This window comes from Crotalus tigris, unplaced genomic scaffold (assembly GCF_016545835.1).
Source record: "Crotalus tigris isolate CLP2741 ecotype Arizona unplaced genomic scaffold, ASM1654583v1 scf7180000017710.2780689, whole genome shotgun sequence".
NCBI classification, from domain to species: Eukaryota; Metazoa; Chordata; class Lepidosauria; order Squamata; family Viperidae; genus Crotalus; species Crotalus tigris.
Genome location: NW_024096582.1, coordinates 2,057,001 through 2,072,194, shown reverse-complemented (window position 1 = coordinate 2,072,194; position 15,194 = coordinate 2,057,001).

Below are 15,194 nucleotides of genomic sequence, written 5' to 3'. Positions count from 1 at the left end.
GGTGGCCAAAGTATTTGAGTTTCAACTTCAGGATCTGGCCTTCAGCGATGCTGCTGCGGGGTGCAGGCAGAGGGTGTGGCCACCATGGCACTGCAGGGCCACCTGGGCGATCTGTTGTGGCAGGCCATGGAGGCGGTAGGTGGCCCTGTGGGAGCAGAGCAGGGGGAAGAGCGGTGGCAAGCAGGGACGAGGGGCTTTTTGGGCATTCAGTCTCTAAAAGGTTCACCATCACTGCTAGATTATTTACATATAAATTCTAATTACAAGAAGTGAAAATATTTTGGGATGACAACTTAATTAAAGGCCTTAAATATTACACACACATGTACATATACTTAGAACTGATCAGTAAAATATGTGTTTAAGAAGTCTAGTATGGATTTTTTTCTAGTTTTTTAGTTCATAGTTACTGTGAAGGAATTAAAAGATGCTATAGTCGTGGACCCAAAGTAAAGTAAAAAATCAAAATCATTCTTCACCTTCCTATTAATCTTCTGCCATTTGTTGTTGTTGTTGTTAATTGCGAAGTCATGTCCGACCCATCGCGACCCCATGGACAACGTTCCTCCAGGTCTTCCTGTCCTCTACCATTTTCTGGAGTCCATTTAAGTTCACGCCTACTGCTTCAGTGACTCCATCCAACCATCTCATTCTCTGACGTCCCTTTCTTCTATTGCCCTCAATCTTTCCCAGCATTAGGCCCTTCTCCAGTGAGTCCTTCCTTCTCATTAGGTGGCCAAAGTATTTGAGTTTCAACTTCAGGATCTGGCCTTCTAAAGAGCAGTCAGGGTTGATCTCTTCTAGGACTAACCGGTTTGAACATCTTGCAGTCCAAGGGACTCGCAGGAGTCTTCTCCAACACCATAGTTCAAAGGCCTCAATTCTTTGGCGCTCAGCCATTCTTATGGTCCAACTGTATCAGTAAATAAAACCAGGTAGTCTTTTTTTAAGACTATTGTTTTATGGTTATAGTAACCAGAATATTGTAAATTCCTTCCTTCATTTTGCAGTTCCCATTGTGTACTTAATCTGTGTTTTGAATCTGGATAGATCATGATAGCATTCAGGTAGTCCTAGAATTTCACAACCATAACTGGATCTAGAATTATGGTACTAATACATGCCAGTTGTTCAACTACGACTGCCTGCATGTAATGTACTTTTTAAAGGGTAATTATGCCTAAAATGAAAAATATTACATGGTGAGGCTAGTGGTGAAATTGCCAGACTTATTCTTGGTTTTGAAAGATTCCAGATTTTTAAAAGGCTTTGTCTTGTAATTCTTTCAAATTATATTCTTCTTCTGTTTTTTTTTTGTACCATACATACCTATGAAGTTAATTAGATCTGCTAAAATAATCTGCTTCTCCTATTATTGATGTCCAAATGTTCAACTATCTTATTAATTCTCTTATCCAAGTAACCCTCCTCTTTCCTTCAAAATTTTGTAAAATTTTAAATATAGTAATTTGCATACTTTAATAGCTGAAACACAACATTTAGCTTTGTGCGATGTTAGACTTATTATCTGATAAGAGAAAGCAAGATAATACTTATATGAATATCCTGGCATATATTTCAACAAGAGAGAGATAAATGATGGCTACCTTGATAATACAAGCAGTACAACAAAGCATAATGAACAGTGACAACAGAGATTAATTTAGAAACCAAAAAATGAATTCAACCAGCCTGTATTTGTTTTATTGTTGATTAAGGCATATAGATATATACTGCAATCATTGCATAAAACTTTTAAGCCAACTGAATTTTTTTTTGTTTTTTTCCTTGAAAAAAATGCATATGTAGAAAACATATGAATGTTTTCTGTGATATGAAATTAAATGTGCAAATCAAAAGTCTAGATAATCACTTTACAACCATAAACTCTTGAATAAATCTGAAATCATTGTATAATAATTGTGAGGAACATTATATTATAATGATCATAACTGTGGTTTCAGTCTTTTACCTTGTTTTTTTTGGGGGGGGGGAATTTCTTCAATGTCAAGATGCCCTGTCAGGAATACAAGCCACAAATCATTTCTGGAAAGTAAAACCAAGAAACAACATCTTCTACTCATCTCCAACTCACCACAAATGTAACTTCCAGCTATGTTTTCTGTTCCAAGTTGAAAATAGTATTTGTTCTGGCTCAGACTTTGCTGTATGTTTTCCCTGTTGTGTTTTGTTTACTACTAGATTAGTGTTTCTCAACTTGGCTATTTTAACATGTGGGGAGTTCACCTTCCAGGATTCCCCACCGGCCATGCTTTCTAGGGAATTCTGGGAGTTGAAGTCTACACATCTTAAAGTAGCCAGATTTGAGAAATATTGTTCTAAGTCAATTCTTTTCAAATTCAGCAGCTTTAAGATGTGTGAACTTCAACTTCCAGAATTCTCCAGCCAAGCTGCCAAGTTTAAAAAAAGACTTGCCTGCACAAACCCCTGCAGTTCAACTGCATGTTACACAGGAACAACAATGTCCTCCCAGTTCAGTCAATCTTTGCCATCCAGTAGTGCTCCAATCCCTCTAGCAATTACAACTGAGAATTAGGAGTCTAAATAACATGGCCTAATATGTGAAGTTGCATTGATTTACAAATTTTGCAGATTTTTTAAATTACTCCTTTCTTGAATAACTTACATTTCTAATTTTCTTAGAAAAAATAGATTCACCAGTTTACTATTTCACCATTTTTCTAGCAACTTGACAAAAGAGTTTCATTTCACAGCACAGAAAGAAAAATTAAGGAAAGTATATTTCTGTTAGATTTTGAACCAATAACATTCTACTTTCCAGGCAAGTGTTATAAACACTGTGCAGCTGAGACTTCTCTTTCTGAAAAGTATTTTTAGCAGAGCTTACTGAACCAAACTGGGAAAATAACAAGAAATAAAACACAATTTTAAACCTGGATTTTGTATCTGAACATATGAGTAATTTTTACATGTAAAAATCAGGCCATCCACAGGAGCTTCAAAAAAGTAAAACATTAAGATGAAGGCTGGGACTGCATGAAAAGTCCCTCCACTTTTAAAATGTGTGTTTGGCATATGTGCTACACATTAAAAAGGTGTGAAGCTTTAATTTCACAGTGGTGCCTGCCATCTTTTTTTTTTCTGCCTCATCTTCAACACTTCAACAATATTTGTATTTTGTAAGACCCACCCACAGAAATCTATTGGAAATTGTTTCTCTGAAACAGGAGAGTTGTCAAATGAGAAGGTAGCATTGAGTAGCTGGCGGTCTGGACTGAATTCTTTGCAAACCACCAAAGCATTTCAGGCAGTTGTTGATATCCCGTACTTGACAAGAAGAAGCTTAGGGGTACAAACATGTGGTGTTCTTTGACAAGAAGGAGATATAAAATGCAGATCCTAAAATACAAGGGCTAAAAATCATAGTTCTATTTCTTTTTCCACAGTAGGAGTTTCTATCCTCCCTGCTTGAATTCACCTTCTGTTATTTCTTTTCTTTCTGCCTATTTTGGAAGTCTACTAAAGATAATTTTTAAATCATGTACAATAAGTTATACAATGGAGACAAATAGTTAAGCTTGTCCTTGTTTCATCTTGATCTTTATAGAGAAAAAGGCACACATTATTCCAGATTTTAAAATATTAATGTTTCATTAATAATGAGGTTTGACTGTGTGGTTTTCTACATCTTTTAGTGGCATCGCCTTCCACATCCATCACTGTTCTTTTTCCAGTAATGAAATAATTATCCAATTGCTGAGAATAACTGGATTGATGGACATATGAATAAAATAAGTCTGCCATTTATTTAAAATATGGAATCTTGAAGCTAGAACTGTATCAACTCAGAAAGCAATACATTTCCTGTGGACTGACTAAACAGGTGATTACAGTATTCAATTAGCTCAATTTATTGTTATCTCACATTAGGAAGGATAGCAAATTTAGATATCAAGTTTAGATCACCATCATTATGACTAATCATTTAAGAGGATAATAGAAATGGGAAATGGGAAACTAAATGCAGGGGAGAAAAGCCATATATCTTTAATGGTAATAATTGGGCAGGTCAGATAGCAAAATTGGACAGGTTGGAAAATAAGCCCATCCACCCTGTTTTTTCCAGTATTATGAGAAGTCTGTCCAATTTCACAGAATGCCTAAAGCACGGGTGTCAAACTTGCCACATCACGTGACATGTCATGACATATCATGACTTTTTTTGCATTGCCGGAGCTGGGGTGGGCACGGCCTCCATATGATGCAACCGGCCCACAGGCCGGCAGTTTGACACCACTGGTTTAAAGCAATATATTAGAATAGCATAAATTGAACTGTTATTATAATGTTTCAGTAAGATACAGATCATATTCAAGTATCAAACCATGAAAACTGAAAAACGTGTTGCAGTATTTTAAGAATTATTAGACTGGAGAAGACTCCTGTGAGTCCCTTGGACTGCAAGGTGTTCAAACCAGTCAGTCCTAGAAGAGATCAACCCCAACTGCTCTTTAGAAAGCCAGATCCTGAAGTTGAAACTCTAATACTTTGGCCACCTAATGAGAAGCAAGGACTCACTGGAGAAGGGCCTAATGATGGGAAAGATTGAGGGCAATAGAAGAAGAGGACAACAGAGAATGAGGTGGCTGGATGGAGTCATTGAAACAGTAGGCATGAACTTAAATGGATTCCAGAAGATGGTAGAGGACAGGAAGACCTGGAGGAGCATTGTCCATGGGATTGCAATGGGTCGGACATGACTTCACAATTAATAACAACAACAACAAGTCTACTGCAGAGCATTATATTATACATATGAAACATGATTTTTCTATTGAGGGACTGGGTCTTCAAGGTGAAGATCAATATTTTCATGCATTGGTTTATTACACACACACACACACACACACACACACACACACACTTGTGGGCATGCAGCCTGGGGGCATACATTACTTAAGACATTAAGAATAACGCCAGAATTAGAGTGAAAATGTTATAAGAATCTAAAGAAAATGAAGGATTTGAACTACCGGATTGGGTCTTATGCTACCAAGCATGTGCTTTAACATGGTAAAAGAATGGTTAACCCTTAGACATAAAAGAGTACTATATTTAGAAGGACATGATTTACAGCTTGGATGGCATGCCTTTCTATAATATGGGAAGAATAAAATCCATAGATATTTCCAAAATCACTATGTAAGAAACGCACTATTTTTAGTATGGGAAAAGATAAAAGCTAAAATTTACATGAAAATACCAGGATGGCTTTCAACAATGAAAGCTTGTGTTCACCCAAACTTAACTAACTTTGAGAAAATTGTAACCTATAAAGATATTTTGAATATGGAAGGGAAATTAAAATCTAAACAAGAGTTGGAAGATCAGGTTATGATTAATCATAATAGCCTCAACTGCAAATACAAATGAGATGTGAGAAATATGCTAAAATATATGGTTTTATAAAGACTATGTTTGATCAGTTATTTTTGACATCAGATGAAAAGTTGATTAAGAAACTGTATAATTTTCTATTAAATTTAAAAATGGAAGATGAACAAGTGAAAGGAATAATAATAACATGGGCAAAAAAATGGGCAAAATATAGAATTAGAAAAATGGCAAAACCTTTGGGAAAGAAACTATGAATTGACAATGGCAACTGCCTATAAAGAACATTTATATAAAATGTTTTATAGATGGCATTTACCACCTGCAGCATTAGCCAAAATGTTTAAAAATGTGTCTAGTAACTGTTGGAAGTATAAGCAAAAACTGTTGGAAGTATAAAGAAAAACCATGTCCATCTTTGGTGGACATGCCCTAAAGCAAAAATAATTTGGACAAAAATACATACCGGTACTTGGTTAGAAAAGATGTTAAGAAAACATGTAGATTTTAAAATGGTACTATTTTTATTAGGTATAATATCAGAAAAATATGACAAAAATGTATATTTAATGTTGCATGTATTAACAGCAGCAATTGTATTTGCTCAGCCCTGGAAAAATGAGGAAACACCATCTGAAGAAGAGATAATCAAGAAAATACTGGACTGTCAGAAATGGATAGACTTATGCTGAAGATTAAAGAAAAAGAAGATACAGAATATTTTCAAATAGGGGATGTATTTTATCAATGGCTGGAAAAACAGGTTAGAGATTAAGAATTTAATGTGTGTTACAAAGTAAAACAAATGGACCCAGACAACACATTGTTTACCAGGCACTATGAATCGTAAATATAGAAAACTAATAAGATATTATAAAAAAAGAATAAATAAATTGAAACCAAATTCTCTTCCATGAATGAAAAAAGGTCTTACAATAATCTTGCAAGATTGAAATCAACGTTCCTCGGTACACCAGACTGAAAACATAGTCAGATGAGTTAATTCTATTTTGTTTTCTAGGCTACATTAACAGAATCTTGCAAGTCTAAAAATACAAATCGCCCACTGTCTTTTTTTTTTTTTTACAGCTTCATAAGTTAGGGCAGATCTGAGTTTCTTTCTTTTCTTTCTTTCTTTTTTTTTTTTTGCTTCTTATACAACTGTGGACTCACCACCCCACCCTTTATCTGATTATTTCCTAGGTAGCATCTCTTCCTTCCTTCTCCCAAAGTCATTCCCACATACCATTACAGAATTAATGCTGAAACACCAATGTTTCTGGCTCAGCTTGTATAGAAAGCCTAATTTAAACTCATCTGGTTTATCTTTTTTTTTCTTCATGTTTATCCCATTTCCAATTGGATTATAATAAAGAAAGACCAAATCTCCAATAAAAGTTCTATAAAAGTTTAATTTTTGAGAGCAAGCATAAGGATTAGCTAGCAAAATGTCATTCCAGGCATAGCATGGGAAATGCATAAATCAGGAAAGATTTCACATGCCTATCTTCGCTTTCTTTGAAGCTTGCAAGCATCTGCCATAACTAAGGGGAAGGGAACATTTTTCAGGGGAAGAGCGCTGGAGGTGAAAAGAATGCTGTGAGAATTTGAGGAGTATGGACATTAACAGGAACCAGAGGTTGGACTAGAAGACCTCCAAGGTCCCTTCCAACTCTATTGTTGTTGTTGTTGGGTTATTCTCCAAGCATTTACTTTAGCATGCCTAGACATCTTCTTATTACTTAGATTTTTTTTCCCCCTTCCAGAATAACTTTAGTTTGGACATTATCATCAAATGTGAGAAAAATTCAGTCCTAGCTGGCTACAATTCCAACACTGATCTCATCTGATTAAATTATTCAATGGCAGCAAGTGCTGTTTATATACCACTCTGTAATGATTTCCCCAATATAATACAAAGAAGGTAAGACCATTGCAGCAATAAAGTTAATTACAGGAATTGTTCAGTAATTATACCTCTTCACAATATTCTTTACAGTTTAACTTAGAATAAAAAGAGTTCTACCTTTATTTCCTTCAGGTTTCTAATTTCTGAAGATAATTAGTTGAAGCTTCTGGTTTATGAGTCTCTAATATGCATCCTATTTCTTTTTTACTAGACTCATTCCTTTAGACATCACCTTCCTAAAGCTTAAGCACATTACAATATATCACTCTCAAAATTTTCAATATGAATGATTGAGTGAAGTGTATTCCTGGCTTTATAATACTCAATTAGGATTTGACATTACACATTTATTTCTAAATAGATGGGTTTGCTGCTTTTATTGTTGCCCCATTGACCTAAGGGCAATCAGATCATGATTGATTACAACCTTTATTCTATGTCTAATATAAATGGTCTAGCAGTTTTATGGCTTAAGTTTTGTCTTGACAATAATGTCACATTCTGAATTTTCCTGCCCCTGTGGTGAAAATATACTGAGTTTCTTTTATTACTCATTATTTTAATCCCTACAGGAGAAATCTTCTGCTTAAAATACAGTAATCTATATTTTTAGTGTTTTATTTCATAACAAAATCTAGGCAAGAGCACTATAACTAAAGATAATTCAGCGATAAAATAACATTTTTGATCTTAAAACGTATTTTATTTCTAAACTGGTAGCATTACAAAACACCATTACAAGATAATAACAGTCCAATTTTTTTACAGTACTAAACCCCTACATTTTTATTTCAAACAGACATTATCTGAAACTAAACAATGCACTTGGTTCTTGGTTTAAAGAGAAAAAAGTACCAATACCAGCTAATTATGTCTGGAGTTACTTCAGCTATTTGTTTAGAACAGTGTTTTTCAAACATGGCAATCCTAACATACATGGACTTTAATTCCCAGAATTCCCCATCTAGCATCTTAGAGTTGCCAAGTTTGAAAAAAAAAACTTGTTTAGAAATTAATAATTTTTTTCTTTGTAGGTATTTATTTCTTTAGTTTGCAACGTATTTTTCACATTCAGGAGACTCCTTGAAATGTTTTTTATCAAAAATATTGAACATTTTCATGATGAAAATTATATAAACACCAATCTATCTAGCTTCTTACACTTAAACTAGCCTGATATCATCAGAATTCTCACAATAACTCACAGAGAATGCTACAGAAGCCAGTTCAATCACAAACTAGCCTATTGAACAGGTTCATGTGAAAAATGAATAGGGGCACCTGATGTATGTGAGCAGGGAAAGAAATATTTTTTCAGTGGGAAGAATGAGAGTTTAGGCTTATGTTTATTTCTAATGGGTTAAGTCAGGGCCACATCAACATTGTGGTTACACCATTGTGGGTGTGGCCACCTCGACATCACTCACATAGGGGGGAGCACTGGTGGAGGCCGGGTACAATTGAGGGGATCCAGGAGTGTCTGGCAGGTGGGATGGTTGGCGGTATGCTCATCCCATGGAGTGAGATAAGGCAAGGCAGGGGACAGGGTGGGGGTGCTGCCACCATGGGTAAGGCAAGGTGGGACAGGGGGTGGGGCAGCTGCTGACAGACACCATTGGACCCTGCACACAGAGGGCAGCCAGCACACAGGGACTGATGGTGTCCATCAGCAGCCACAACCTGCCAGCCCCTTGGTCGATGCACCACCAGGCCAGCCCTCCACAGCATGCATGGTGGTGGAACCAGCAGCGGCATAGTCAGGGGGGAAGCACATGATGCGGACAACCAGACACACCTACTCCATTTCATCTGTTTTTGCTTGTGTTGGAAAGCAGGTCACTGCTGGTCATCTCCTTGGCTTCCTCATGGGTCTTACTTTGGCCTGTATGTGTAGTGCATTCACCTTGCATACCCGATATACCTTTCCCCCCTCTGCTGGTGCCACCACTGTATCTGCTGCTGGACACCAACCCCATCTCTTGTGTGCATGCCTGGGGGATGTCCAGCTGGGCTGGATGGGGGCAGTGTCCGGTCCTTTGTCATCTCTGGGGTGGTCCCGCAGGCCAAATATGAGCCAATTACAGACCAGATTCAGCCCACAGGCCTTGTGTTTGACATGTCTGGGTTAAGTCTTATTCTAGACATACACAGTATGTTTTGTGATTGTCATGACTTGACTTGGAAGAAAACCAATATTGTACTGTATGATTGTATAATTCTAAATAGCTATTTACTTTTTAATTATAAATATTTGAAACTACTCTTGCCTTGGATAATTTGAGGATATAAGGACTGAGGTCCTAATAAACAAAACAATGTCAGTTTACAATAATAGAATAAAAAGAGAACCTTTTTCTAAGGCTGATCATATTTGCAGCTGACAAATGTTTTCTGTTCAGCAATTTAAATGTTAATTAGTTGTCTTTTCCCCCTATTCATAAATTCATCTATATTTCTGCTTCTACATAATGAGAAGATTTGTCTGGCTGCTAGTGGTGCAGCTAAACACTTTTTTGAAGACAATAGAAAGTAAATTACTGGCATTCATATATAAGGCTATTTCATTTTTGAAAACTTGGAAAACAGACAGGTTTTTTTTAAAAAAAGGTGATAAATTTTCTTGTCTGGTTGTTTTATTAGTAATAATCTTAGAAATGCATGTTTTTCTATTTCTTTTAATTCTCATTTCATTTTCGTGTCCATTAATTTGCGAATTCAATGCAGAGTCCTTCATGAAAAGAACTCCATTTAACATTTCATGTTGTGTACCAATTTGATTTATGAGACTGTGAAGTATGAATATTATTCTCTAACCTTTACATCCATTGAAAGCAATTTGAATTTAATTTTCTTTGTACAATTTAAGCATAACTTTGTAGGATGGCCCTAATATATTTTAGTTATTATTCAGGAATGTGACATGTTGAGTAAAATGGAAGAGCATCTTGATTTGTTCAGATGTACTACACACTATAGTATTCATTGTTACTAGAGAAGAAATATTCAGAGCAATATAAAATGTTTTCCTTTAATGGAGTAATTACATGTGGTTTGTTAGTTTATAGTACATCAATGTTTTCAGTATGATGTTCCATATTAATCATATTACATAAACCACAACAACTGATCTATGACATTCAAATTTAATATTAAGTTCATGTCCTCAATAAAAAATTACATTCCTCAGGGATCTTTGTTATGCTTGGTTCTGTTTGTGTTCATCTAAAGCAGTGGTTCTCAACCTGTGGGTTGTGACACTTTTGGGGGTCGAACGATCCTTTCACAGGGGTCGCCTAAGACCATCGGAAAACACATATTTCCGATGGTCTTAGGAACCGAGACACCACTCCGCATGGCCTCCTCCGCCATTTGCAGACAAAAAAAAGGGACAGAGAGGCACTTTCGCTTCCTTTCTCTCTCTCTCTCAGGTGGACTTACGTCCTGTAGGGCTCCTTATTGGCCCTGTGCCTGGGTGCCCCACCCCCTGGAAGAAGTGCAGCCAGGGCCTCATGGCCTTAGAGCTGCCTGGGGAAGCCCTGGGATTCCTGCTGGGAGCGGCCTGCTGGAGGCTCCGTTGAGCAGGCCAGCCCTCCCACAAGCCACAGCCCAAGGAAGACCAGCCCCTGCAATCCCCAGCCAGCCCGACCATTGGATCTGCTGGCCAGGAAGGTGCGCCAGAGTCCAGGCTGCCGGGAAGGAAGAAGGAGATTCAGCAAAGGTAGGAGAGAACAGCCACCTCCTGAGGCCCAGTACTGGCGGTGGCCTCCTTGCCATCCTCTTCCTCCTCCCCTTCTTCCTCTTACTGCCCCCAAGGTGGCTCAGGTGGGTACTGGGACAAAAGGGGTGCCTGGGGGAGCAGCTGGGCTGGCAGGGACCAAACGGCACCAGCCCCCACCCCCTCCATCAGAAGGGCAGAGGGGGAGGCCGGGCAGCGCGAGTCCTGGCTGGGGTGGCGGCAGCGGTTTTCTCACCCTTCTCCTCTCCTTCTTCCTCCTGCTGCCCCCAAGGTGGCTCGGGTGGGCACCAGGGCAAGAGGGGTGCCTGGGGGGAGCAGCTGGGCTGGCAGAGGGGTTGGCGGGCCACACAACATCAGCCCCCACCACGGCTCCATCGGATGGGCAGAGGGTGAGGCCGGGCAGCACGGAGTCCCAGTTGGGATGGTGGCAGAGGTTTTCTCTCCCTTCTTTTCTCCTTCCTCCTGCTGCCCCCAAGGTGGCTCAGGCATGCACCGGGAGGAAGAGGGGTGCCTGGGGGGAGCAGCCAGGCTGGCGGAGGGGCTGGTGGGCCACACAGCACCAGCCCCCACCGCGGCTCCATCAATGGACGGAGGACGAAGACGGGCAGCGCAGAGTCCTGGTGGGGGTGGGGGGTGGGCTGGGGGTGGTGGGGACCCCTGATGATGCAACAGTGGCCGCTGCCACCAGAGCCTCTGCCTCCCGTCCTGCTCCCCCCCCACCCGTTTGACTGAGGAGGCAGTGGAGGCTTGGCTGGGGGCAGCGGGGACCCCCAACAATGCTGCCGTAAAAGGGAAAGAAAAGAGAGAGAAACAGAGGAAAAGAGAGAGGAAACAGAGAAAGAGAAAGGGAGGAAACAGAGAAAGAGAGAGAAAGAGAGAGAGGAAAGAGAAAGAGAAAAAGAGGAAAGAGAGGAAAGAGAGAAAAAGAAAGGAAAGAGAGAAAGAGAGGGGGGGAAAGAGAAAGAGAAAAAGAGGAAAGAGGGAAAGAGAGAGGAAAGAGGGATAGAGAGAGAAAGAGAAGAGAGAGAGGAAAGAGAAAGAGAGGAAAAAGAAAAAGAGAGAAAGAGGAAAGAAAAAGAGAGAGGAAAGAGAGAAACAGGAAAAGAGGAAAGAGAGAGAAGAAAGAGAAAAAGAAGAAAGAGGGATAGAGATAAGAGAGAGAGGAAAGAGAAAGAAAGAGAAGAGAGAGAGAGGAAAGAGAAAGAGGAAAGAGAAAGAGAGAGGAAAGAAAGAGGAAAGAGAAAGAGGAAAGAGAGAAACAGGAAAAGAGGAAAGAGAGAAAGAGGGAGAAAAGAGAGAGAAAGAGAAAGAGGAAAGAGAGAGGAAAGAGAGAAGAGAGAGAGGAAAGAAAAAGAGAGGAAAGAGAGAAAGAGAGAGAGGAAAGAGGGAGACAAAGAGGGAGAGAAATGGTGCTTCTCCAACCAGGCTGGGCGGAGCCGGTGGAGCGGCCTTCCTGCCCTCCCTTCCCCGCCCAGCTGGATGGGGGGTTGGGGGTCACCACAACATGAGGAACTGTATTAAAGGGTTGCAGCATTAGGAAGGTTGAGAACCACTGATCTAAAGAGATCTACAACTTTGGCAAGAGTGAAAAAGCTTCATTGTGAATGGTTTAAATGTCTCCTTTTACAGCTGAGATTTGTGAACTTGAGGCAATGAAACTATCACAGATTGGTAGAACAGGTATGAAATCGTTCATAAAAATGTTCTATATGTGGTAGAGTTGCAGATTTAGCGCAGCTTAATATCTTTGAAAATTCATTAACTAGAAGGTAATGAAATGATCTGCTCCATAAGCTCGTTTCATAAAATTCTCACACTCACTTCAATAATAATCTTCAGGTCTGAACATTGACACCAAGTTTCCAGAACAGGGCTTCTACTTCTACTGTTAGTTTTTCCAACTCATGGAAGAAATGTAGCTCATCATGAGAATATCTATCTTGCACACAAAAGGCCTTGGGGATACTAGAAGCAAAAGGAAGGAGTACAAAATTGATTTGTTTGTCCAAGATTAAAATTTAAAAAAATCCCATAACATTCTGGGATTCCTTTATGGGATTTTTGCTCACAACAGGAATGAAATGCTAATGATTTATGGAATTGTGAATGGAAAAGGGATTGTTTATGGGAAGAAGAAATACTGACGGATCCTTGGCACTCTCTTAGCTTGTTTGTTTTCTTGTAGATGTTTCATTACCCAAATTAGGTAACATCATCAGCGCTAGTAAGGAGTGCAGTTTCCTGCTAGTTTATATTCTGGTGGCTTGCCCTGTCGGTGGGGGTAATCTTAGAGATTCTTTGGTTGGGCTGTTTACTGTTGGTTCTTTGGCAGTTTTTTGATTGGGGTTGTGTTTACTTGATTATTGATCTGATGTTAATCTGGGAATTAATCTATGCTGACCTGGGTGCTGATTGTTGGTGGAGAGGTGCTTAGGTCTTTTTGTTCACTTTTGGATTGGTTGATTGTCTCTTTTACATAATCTATAGATGTTGTTAATGTCTAATGTTTAATGAAAAGAAGGACTAAGGGTGACATGATAGCAGTGTTCCAATATCTCAGGGGTTGCCACAAAGAAGAGGAGACAAGCTATGAAGTGCTATGGTTTCTAGACATTGCATGACAACCTCCGATATAAGTTCTGAAAGCGGTGATCCCATAGATGTACTTTTAATTTGTTGGTAAATTTGTCCATCAAATGAAAGTATGCAGTTAAGCAGAGGTTTATGATATCCATAATCTTGGGTGTTTTGATCTTTGTGTATTTGGTTAAGTCAGGTGTGCTGAAGGACAATGAGGTTCTTTGGCTAATTCTGGATTTATGGATGTGAACAGGGCTGTGACATCAAATGAGACCATGATTTTGTCGTCATCTATAGTGGTGAGTGTTTGCTTCCTCTTAACAAAAAAAGCTTGGGCACCTCGACAAGAGGAAGCAAACACTCAATTAACTCTCCACTACAGTGCCTTCAAACAATCAGGGATGCAACTATAGATGACAACAAAATCGTGCTCTCATTTGATGTCACAGTCCTGTTCATGTCCATAGATCCAGAATTAGTCAAAAAATCCATGACTGCATTGTTCCACAGCACACCTGACTTAATTGAATACACAAAAATCAAACACCCAAGATTATGGATCTCATAAATCTCTGAATCCCACACTCTACTCATAAGAATTTCATCAAAGTAGTTTCCTTTTAAAATAATGAAAAGCAGGTTTTCTTCCATTATATGGAAAGAAAATAACAGCAAGAAAACATAGAATAAATATTTGGCAGAGCACTAAATAAGAGGCTGACATCAATCATATATTTGTGAATTAATTTGTAAATGTCCTGGCAATGATAGTATGGATAGTTGTCTTGTTCCTAGAGAGAATTGTGCTTATTTTATATAATATATTCCTCAATTTCCTCCCATTTTGGTAGATTACTGCTTGCTTTAAAAGCCAAAATCTGAAGATTGGATAAGAGAAGCTTATAGTGACACGTATGACAGGAGATTTCATTCAGGCCTGCAAAATTAAATCTGTTATTTCCACACACAAAGGAGACACAGTCCGTAGGATAGAAGCCAGTGCAGTTTTAATACCATCTGCCTCTTGCTATTGTATACCTGAGAATAATTCTTCAGAGAACAGAAAACAGCCACCTACCCTTTGTGTCTACAATTGAAAAGAACTGTGCCACAGCCAAAATACCAAATAGTACAGAGAAGATGATCAGAATATGGTTTATGGACTTGGTAAGTTTTCCTGATCTTTAGAGCAAGACATTTAGTATAACGTTCAGATAGCATTTAATTGTAAAACATATGATACTACAGAGCTACAAAGAAACTCTCATAAGTCAAGAGGACACTATCCCTCACTGTCACTAATCAACTGTCACTAATAAAGGAGAGATAAAAATAAGGGTTTCACTGTCCAGTTGTTTTAGACTCTAGGGTGCAGTACTCATCTCTGTTTCTTGACCGAGGGAACCAGCGTTGTCTGAAAACATTTTCCCTGGTTATGTGGCCAAGATTGTTAATGCACAAAAATTGTTACCTTCCCACCAAAATGGTACCTTTAGTGGTAACAAGGGGAAAAAAACCAACCAATGGAAATAAGGGGAAATTTCCTGACAATTAGAACAATAAAATAACTTGCCTTCAGAAATTGTGGGTGCT